Genomic DNA, 9,731 nt, shown 5'->3' with positions numbered 1-9,731 from the left:
CTGTGGCCCAAACTGGTACATTTCCAGTGGCACCAGCCATCTCACAGGCTAGGGGAGGAGCACAAACTCCCACTACTCCCGCTCCGGAGCAGATGGCTCCCAAGAATCAGGCTCCAGCAGCCCTGCCAGTTGGGGAAGTTTAGCCAGTTATTGCGACATAGACCGATGATAGGCCCGCCATGTCTTTTGAGGCCTTATTGAGACTGGATAAGTTTACTAAGCTCTTTCTAGTTCACTTCAGTGGTACACCTCCTGAGGACCCACTGGATTATCTTGATCGCTAGCATGAAGTGCTGCGAAACATGGGTATAGTTGAGATCAATGGGGTTGATTTTGCTGTATTTCAGATGACGGGTTCCGCCAAGAGGTGGTGGAGAGATTATACATTGGCCAGACCAGTTGGATCGCCTGACCTTACCTGGGAGCAGTTCTCTCATCTATTTATGGAGAAGTTCCTTCCTATAATACTAAGAGAGGATTAGCGCAAGCAATTTGAGCGTCTACAGCAGGGCAGTATGACTGTCACTCCGTATGAGTCCCGTTTTGTGGATTAGGCCCGTCATGCTCTCCTTTTACTACCTACTGAGGGAGAGAGAGTGATGAGGTTTATTGAGGGACTCACTCACCCTATCAGGCTTCAGATGGCCAAGGAGACCAGAAGTGAGATTTCGTTTCAGGCGGCTGCTAATGTCGCGAGGAGGATCGAGATGGTTCTTGCATAGGAGAGACGATAGAGGTCTGATAAGAGGCCTCGTCAGTTCGGTGGTTTTAGTGGTGCCTAATCTGGAGGTAAGGGTAATTTTGGTAGGGGTCATCCTCCCAGACCGTTTCATTCAGCACTTCATGAATCTCACGATGCTTCAGGGAGTCACGGTCCTATTATGCCTTACTCTGGGCAGCCATCATTTAGTGCAAATGCAGCTCCTATTAGTGCACCACCACTCCAGAGTTACTACAACGGTTATTCGGCCCCTTCGGGTCAGCTTCAGCTTCAGCAGCCACGGCATCAGGATGGGTGTTATGAGTGTGGGAACATTGGTCACATCAGGAGATATTGCCCTAGGTTGGCGAGTAACAGATCTCGGCAGGATTCTCGTGCCATCATACCAGCACCGGTTGTTTCGCCGCCTGCTCAGCCAGCTAGAGGTAGGGGTCAGGCAGCTAGAGGTGGAGGTCAGGCCATTAGAGGTGGAGGTCAGGCCATTAGAGTGGAGGTCAGACCGTTAGAGGTGGAGGTCAGCCAGTTAGAGGCCGTTCCAGGGACGCAGTTCAGAGTGGTAGGGCTCAGCCCCGACTTTATGCTTTTCCAGCTAGGCCTGAGGCCAAGTCATCTCATATTGTGATCACAGGTATTATTCCAGTTTGCCATAGAGATTCTTCAGTTCTATTAAACCCAGGATCTACTTATTCATATGTGTCCTCCTATTTTGCTTCATATTTAGTTGTGCCTTGTGATTCTAGGAGTGCTTCTGTGTGTGTATCTACACCGGTGGGAGACTCTGTCATAGTAGATCATGTCTATCGTTCATGTATGATTACTATTGGTAGTCTTAAGACTAGTGTAGATCTTCTACTTCTTGATATGGTAGATTTTGATGTCATCTTGGACATGGATTGGTTGTCCCCTTATTGTGCTATATTGGATTGTCATGCCAAGACAGTGACCCTAGCCATGCCGGGGTTACCTCAGTTATAGTGGAAAGGAACTCCTGGTCATTCTGCCAGTAGGGTTATTTCTTATATGAAAGCTCGGCGTATGGTAGAGAAAGGGTGTCTAGCCTATTTGGCTTATATTCGTGATCCCAGTGCGGATGTTCCTTCTATGGACTCAGTACCAGTTGGTTGTGAATTTCCAGAAGTATTTCCTATAGATTTGCCGGGGATTCCACCCGACAGAGATATTGACTTCTATATTGATTTGGCTTCGGGCACTCAGCCCATTTCTATTCCACCATACCGTATGGCCCCGTCGGAGTTGAAAGAATTGAAGGAGCAGTTACAAGACTTGCTTGATCAAGGATTCATTAGAACCAGTGTCTCGCCCTGGGGTGCACTAGTATTATTTATAAAGAAGATATATGGTTATATGCGGATGTGTATAGATTATCGACAGTTGAATAAGGCCACTATCAAAAAGAAATATACGCTACCAAGAATTAATGACCTATTTGATCAGCTTCAGGGTGCCAAGGTATTTTCGAAGATTGATTTGAGGTCTGGTTACCATCAGTTGAAGATTATGACATCTGATGTCCCTAAGACAGCTTTTCGGACTCGGTATGGGCATTACAAATTCCTAGTGATGTTATTTGGGTTGACAAATGCTCCAGCAGCATTTATGGATTTGATGAATCGGGTGTTTAAGCCCTATTTGGATTCTTTTATGGTTGTATTCATTGATGATATCTTGATTTACTCCAGCAGTCGAGAGGAGCATGAGCAGCATCTTCGGAGTGTGCTTCAGACTATGAAGAATAATCAGTTATATGCCAAATTTTCAAAATGTGAGTTTCGGTTAGACTCAGTTGCCTTTTTGGGGCATGTTGTATCAGCAGAAGGCATAAAGGTGGATCCTAAGAAGATAGAGGCTGTTCAGAATTGGCCTAGACCTACTTCAGTTATAGAGATCCGGAGTTTCCTGGGTTTGGCAAGTTATTATCGTCGGTTTGTGGAAGGGTTTTCATCTATAGCAAGCCCATTGACCTGACTGACCCAGAAAGGTGCCCCATTCAGATGGTCAGACGAGTGTGAGTTGAGCTTTCAGAAGCTCAAGACTGATCTAACTACGACGCCAATGTTGGTATTACCCACAGGTTCAGGATCTTATACGGTATATTGTGATGCATCTCACATTGGGCTTGGTGCAGTATTAATGCAAGATGGCAGGGTGATTGCATACGCGTCGCAGCAATTGAAAGTTCATGAGAAGAATTATCATGTTCATGACTTAGAATTGGCAGCCATTGTTCATGCGCTAAAGATTTGGAGGTATTACCTCTACGGTGTCTTGTATGAGGTATTTACTGATCATCGTAGCCTTCAATATCTGTTCAAACAAAAAGATCTTAATTTGAGGCAGAGAAGATGGTTGGAGTTGTTGAAAGACTATGATATCACCATTTTGTATCACCCCGGAAAGGTCAATGTGGTGGCCGATGCTTTGAGTAGAAAGGCTGTGAGTATGGGCAGTCATGCGTATATTCCGGTTTGTGAGAGGCCATTAGCTGCAGATGTTTAGACTTTGGCTAATCAGTTCGTGAGGTTAGATATTTCAGAACTCAGTCGGGTTCTAGCTTGCACAGTCGCTCGGTCTTCTTTATATGAGCACATCAGAGAGAGGCAGTATGATGATCCTCATTTACTTGTCCTTAAGGACACGGTGTGGCACGGTGATGCCAAAGAGGTTGCTGTGGGGGAAGATGGAGTTCTACGAATGCAGGGTCGTATTTGTGTGCCTAATATTGACGGGCTTTGTGAATTAATTCTTGAAGAGGCACACAGTTCTAGGTATTCTATTCATCCAGGTACCGCCAAAATGTATCGAGATTTGTGGCAACATTATTGGTGGAGGAGAATGAAAAAGGATATAGTTGCATATGTAGCTCGGTGTCTGAATTGTCAGCAAGTTAAGTACGAGCATCAGAGACTTGGTGGTTTGCTTCAGAAGTTAGAAATTCCTGAGTGGAAGTGGGAGCGTATCACTATGGATTTTGTAATTGGGCTCCCATGGACGCAGAGAAAATTTGATGCAGTCTGGGTCATTGTGGACAGGCTAACCAAGTCAGCACATTTCATTCCAGTGGCCGTTACCTATTCTTTAGAGAGGTTAGTTGAAATTTACATTCGTGAGATTGTCCGCCTACACGGTGTGCCCGTGTCTATTATTTCAGATCGAGGTACGCAATTTACCTCACACTTTTGGAGGGCTGTACAGCATGAATTAGGCACGCGGGTTGAGTTGAGTACAATATTTCATCCACAAACAGACGGACAGTCAGAGTGCACTATTCAGATATTGGAAGATATGCTTCACGCTTGTGTTATAGACTTTGGAGGTTCTTGGGATCAATTCTTGCCACTTGCTGAGTTTGCTTATAATAATAGCTACCAGTCGAGCATTCAGATGGCTCCATATGAGGCATTATACGGAAGGCGATGCCGATCGCTAGTTGGTTGGTTTCAACCGGGAGAGGCTCGATTGTTGGGTACCGATTTAGTACAGGATGCTTTGGATAAGGTCAAAGTTATTCAGGATCGACTTCGTACAGCTCAGTCTAGGCAAAAGAGTTATGCCGACCGTAAAGTTCGTGATATTGCATTCACGGTTGGAGAAAGAATATTACTCCGGGTTTCACCTATGAAAGGTGTAATGAGGTTCGGAAAGAAGGGCAAGTTGAGCCCTACGTATATTGGACCCTTTGAAATTCTTGAAAGGGTGGGTGAAGTAGCCTACATGCTTGTATTACCACCTAGTTTATCAGTGGTTCATCCGGTGTTCCATGTGTCTATGCTTCGAAAATATCATGGTGATCCGTCCCATGTGTTAGATTTCAGCTTTGTCCATTTGGACAAAAAATTGACTTACAAGGAGGAGCCCGTGGCTATTCTAGCCCTGCAGGTCCGACATTTGAGGTCTAAGAGTTATCCTTCAGTTCGAGTGCAATGGAGAGGTCAGCCGGTAGAGGAATCTACCTCGGACATGCGGAGCAAATATCCGCACTTATTCACCAGCTCAGGTACTTTTTCTAACTTCGTTCGAGGACGAAAGTTTGTTTTAGAGGTGGAGAATGTGATGACCCAAAATGTCATCTTTAAATTTAATAATTAATTCTGTGTTCTAACACCTCGAAAAGTACTATTTATCACTCCTCGACTTATGTACGCAGTCCGTATAATTTTTCGGAAAGTTTTTATGTGAAAAATGGATTAAGATGTGAAATAGAGCCTTAAAACTCAACTAAGTTGACTTTGGTCAACATTTTCAGCAAACGGATCCGGATCAGTATTTTGACAATTCCGGTAGGTCCGTATCGTGATTTGAAAATTAGGCGTATGCCCGGAATTTAATTTGGAAGTCCCTAGCTCAAGTTATGGTGATTTAACAAAAACTAGTAATTTAAAGGCTAAAGATTTTCAAAAGTTTGACCACGGAGTTGATTTTTTGATATTGAGGTCGGAGTCCGATTCTGAAAATTGAAATAGCTCTGTTATGTCATTTATGACTTGTATGCCAAATTTAAAGTTATTCCGGATTCATTTAACATGTTTTGAAAATGGAAAAGTTTTAAACTCTTAAGTCTAAATCGAGGTGTGAATTGTAATTTCGATATTATTTGATGAGATTTGAGACCCCGAGTAAGTCTGTATTATGTTATGGGACTTGTTGGGATATTTGGATAAGGTATTGAGGGGCTCGGGGTGAGTTTTGGACGTGTTTCAGATCATTTCTGTAAAAACTTGCACGTCTAGTTCTGGTGTTTCGCACCTGCGCAAGTTTGGCCGCAGGTGCGTGGCCGCTTCTGCGATTCATCGATCGCTTCTGCGCTCCTGTTTTTGCTTCTGCGGCACCGCTGTTGCGGCTATATTGTCCGTAGATGCAGACCCAGACTTGGTAACTCAAGTTCGTAGATGCGAACATCTTCCCGCAAATGCGATAGCGCAGATGCGCTTATTTGTCCACAGATGCGGAAGTCCTCGGCAGAGAGTTTATATTTGAGGGTTTCGCCATTTTCTCCACATTTTGAGTTTTAGACTTTGGTTTTAGGAGATTCTTCGTGGGTTTTTTCAAGAAAATCGACTGGGTAAGTGTTCTTCACCCAAAATTTATTACATTCCATGATTATATCTTTATTTTTATCATCGAATTAGTGTCTTGAGTTGAGAAAAAAATGGGGATTTTGAAGAAAACTTTCAAAACGAAAATTTAAGATTTGAGGGTCCATTTGACATCGGAATTTGATAATTTTTGTATGGTTGAACTCGTCTCAGAATGGGTGTTCGGATTTCGTAAGTTTTTTCTAGATTTGAGATGTGGGCCCCACTGTTGATATTTAAAATAAATTTCGGATTTTATCCGAAAAATTAGTAAATTCATATGGAATTAATTCCTATGATTCGTATTGACTATATCGAATTATTTGTGAATAGATATGACGCTTTTGGAGATAAATTTAAAAGGAAAAGCTGTGGTCAAGTAATTGATCGGAATTTTCAAAGCGAGATAAGTGTCGTGGTTAATCTTGACTTGAGGGAATAGAACGCTTAAATTATTTGTTATGTGAAATGCATGTGAACGACGTATAGGCGAGGTGACGAGTGTCTATACGTCGTCAAATTAATTATTTGCATAATTATTTAAAAATCATAAATAATTTTAAATTATGAATTAATTATTATAATAATTGTTTCTCTCCTATTGTTTGTCAAATATTGATTCTTGAATTCCTGCAATAATTGTTACATGCGATTTGATTTATGTGTCTTAATTATTATTTGATATTTAGCATACTAAATATTAACTGCCTATTTTCTCCACGATTTTATAATTAATTGCTAATTGCCATTGTTTGTTCATAAATAAATTATAATTATTGTGTGCCTTGATGCTTAATAGTTTCTCATTGGACGTGGTATTTATTGGAGTAATTTTTATTACATTTATGAGTTGTTTAAAGTTATATTGGGGGAACGGGTTGCACGCCGCAACGTAGATGAAAGTATATATATATATATATATATATATATATATATATATATATATATATATATATATATATATATATATATAGATATTGGGGGATCGGATTGCACGCCGCAATAGACTTATTAAAAGTCCATATTGGGGGGATCGGATTGCACGCCGTAACAGACTTATTAAAAGTCCATATTGGGGGATCGGATTGCACGCTGCAACAGACTTATTAAAAGCCCATATTGGAGGATCGGATTGCACGCCTCAACAGACTTATTTAAAAGAAAGTGTACATATACTTGATTAAAATAAATATATGGGAGGATTGAAAATGAATATAATGTGTGAGCTGGTTGCACGCTGCAACGGAAATTGATTGAAATAATAATTGGTTATGACTGTTGAGTTGGCTTCAACTATTAAAAATGAGTTACCTGATTTATTTCTATTATTGTTGTTGTTACTACTATTGCGTACAGGTTAATGTGAGTGACCTGCCTTAGCCTCGTCACTACTTCATCGAGGTTAGGCTCAGCACTTACCAATACATGGGGTCGGTTGTACTGATACTACATTCTGCACTTCTTGTGTAAATTTTGGAGTTGGTCCCAGCGGCGTACCATAGACTTGCTCGGATTTCAGCTACCAGAGGAGACTTGAGATATAACTGCACGGCGTCCGCAGTTATGAAGTCACCGTTTACTTTACTTTAGCTGTGTGTTTGTTCCAGACAACTTTATTTTATTCAGACCGTTATTTGTATTATTCTAAAAACTCGTACACTTGTGACACCAATTCTGGGATGGTATTTAGATTCCGTTATTTTTATGGATTATTTACTACATTTTAGACTTTACTTCCGCATTTGTTTCTTTGATATTAATAAATTTAAAAATTATTTTAAAATGGATTATATTATTCTAACGTTGACTTGTCTAGCAAGTGAAATGTTAGGCGCCATCACGGTCCCAAAAGTGAAAATTACGGGTCGTGACAACTCTTATGCGGGGCAGGGTGGGTTAAAACAGTTTTTAAAAATTTTAAAGCGAGGTGGGGCGGGTTTAACGCGGGTTCAATGCGGGGCAGCTATGAATTTTTTTATTTTGAAATAAAGAAATCACTTCACCTACGATTTTACATTCTTTTTTAGTAGCAATTTAACATTCGGTCTTTTCCTAGTAAGCATTCTTGTTTCTTTATCTTGTAATTGTTTTATTTTCAATCTTTTCATATTTAAAAACGATAATGGTTACTATTTTAGAGTGTTCATATCGAAAAACATGGCAATGAAATACAGTATGAACTGTTAAAAAGAATGGTTATAAAGCTTTTAAGATTTGTTTTATTTTAGCTCTATTTTGCGGGTAGTAATTAAATATTCCTAATTAAGGATGAACGCAAAATTGAAAAGGAATGTATTATGCATATAACAACTAACTGATTAGGTGAAAGAATCTTGTCTCTCTTATTTCATGGGCAGTGTGTGGTTACTTTATACATTTGAAAAATTATGTTACTACTAGTGAGATTAATTGGTATGAGCATATAGTTTCACACTACGACAAAGAGAAAAATATAATTTCTTGAATAATATTAAACTCTCCATTTTATAAAATAGTAAAATATCAAACTAGTTTGTTTTAGAAAAAAATAAAAGAAAAAAGAAGAAAAAAAACTTAAGTGGAGCGGGCCGGGGCCGGGTCCAAGCGGAGCGGAGCGGATTGAAAACTGAAAAAATAATTATGCGGGGCGGGTTGAAATTTTTGTGGGTTTTGCCAAACCCACCTTGCCCCGCCCCGTTTCCATCCCTAAATTTTGTGTATCACCATTTTATTCTTACATATAGTGCATGTGGGATAAGGAAAGTCAAAAGCTCAAAATTATGAGAGGCCTTCGATTGTTTTGTCATTTGATCGACTATCTCGCGGTTCACTACAATAGAGCTTTAATTATAATTGTTCGAAGCAATTTTAGAGAGAATTGTTTTTACAATAATTAGACCTGAGCTTAGCAATTGGCCCGGGCTAATCCTAACTAGTTGTAAAATATGGCAGTAACAGTTACGGAGAGTACACCTATGAAAATCTTAAATAAATGTCTCAAATAAGTCTCAACTTGCCAACATCTAGCCATTAATCATAGATTTACTAAAACTAGCCAAACATATATGAAAATTAAAAACTCAAATAAATAAGGTTCTGTCTCTCCAAGAATCACATACAAATATCTCCGTCCATATTTTTAAGCGTGATTAGCAACATTAGGTGCAAGACAGAAAGGAAATTTCATAGATGAGATAACAAATAAGGTGATAAAATACATACATATATACATATATATATATATATAAATAAGATTCCAAAAATCTAAGCAAAAAAGGACTGTTTTCAATGGGTATGGTTGAAATTCATTAAAAACATATAGATGAGTCAATATACAAAATTTGAGGAAGATTGGAGGTGATTTGGACTAATTTAGTATCAAAATTCGTAATTAAAATCGAGTTCAAAAAATTCTTCTGCGACACATGTATCAAACTTGTATCACGCATGTATCTCACACACGTGTATACATGTGATACATATGTGATATACAGTGTGATACACATATTATTATTTTTTCATGTTCATCTTCTATTTCGAATTTTCAATTCAATTCACCTCAAAACTCCATCAAATCATCTCAAAACTGAGATTCAAGCTCCTTGAGATGTACCCTATCAATTCTAATAACACCCATTCAAAAAAAAGCCAAATATTGACCTTTTTTTGCTACAAATACCTAATTGGCTAATATTGATAATAGTTGGCTAATATTGATAATATTTTATGAATTTACCAATTTTTATAATAAACTATTTATAAATGTACATAGTAGTTTCCCTACATCCATTCCCACCTTCTAAAACACATAAAATAAAAGAAAACGAGAGCCCATTTGGCGTTTGGATTAGCGAAAAGTAGCTTTTTGGGAAATTTACCTTAGTAGACAAGTTTTAAAGTATTTATTTTTTGTCAAAATACATAATTTACCCATCAAC

The sequence above is a fragment of the Nicotiana tabacum genome, chromosome 23, assembly GCF_000715075.1.
Source record: "Nicotiana tabacum cultivar K326 chromosome 23, ASM71507v2, whole genome shotgun sequence".
Classification (NCBI taxonomy): Eukaryota; Viridiplantae; Streptophyta; class Magnoliopsida; order Solanales; family Solanaceae; genus Nicotiana; species Nicotiana tabacum.
The sequence above is the reverse complement of the archived record's forward strand: the minus strand, read 5'-3'. Positions refer to the sequence as shown.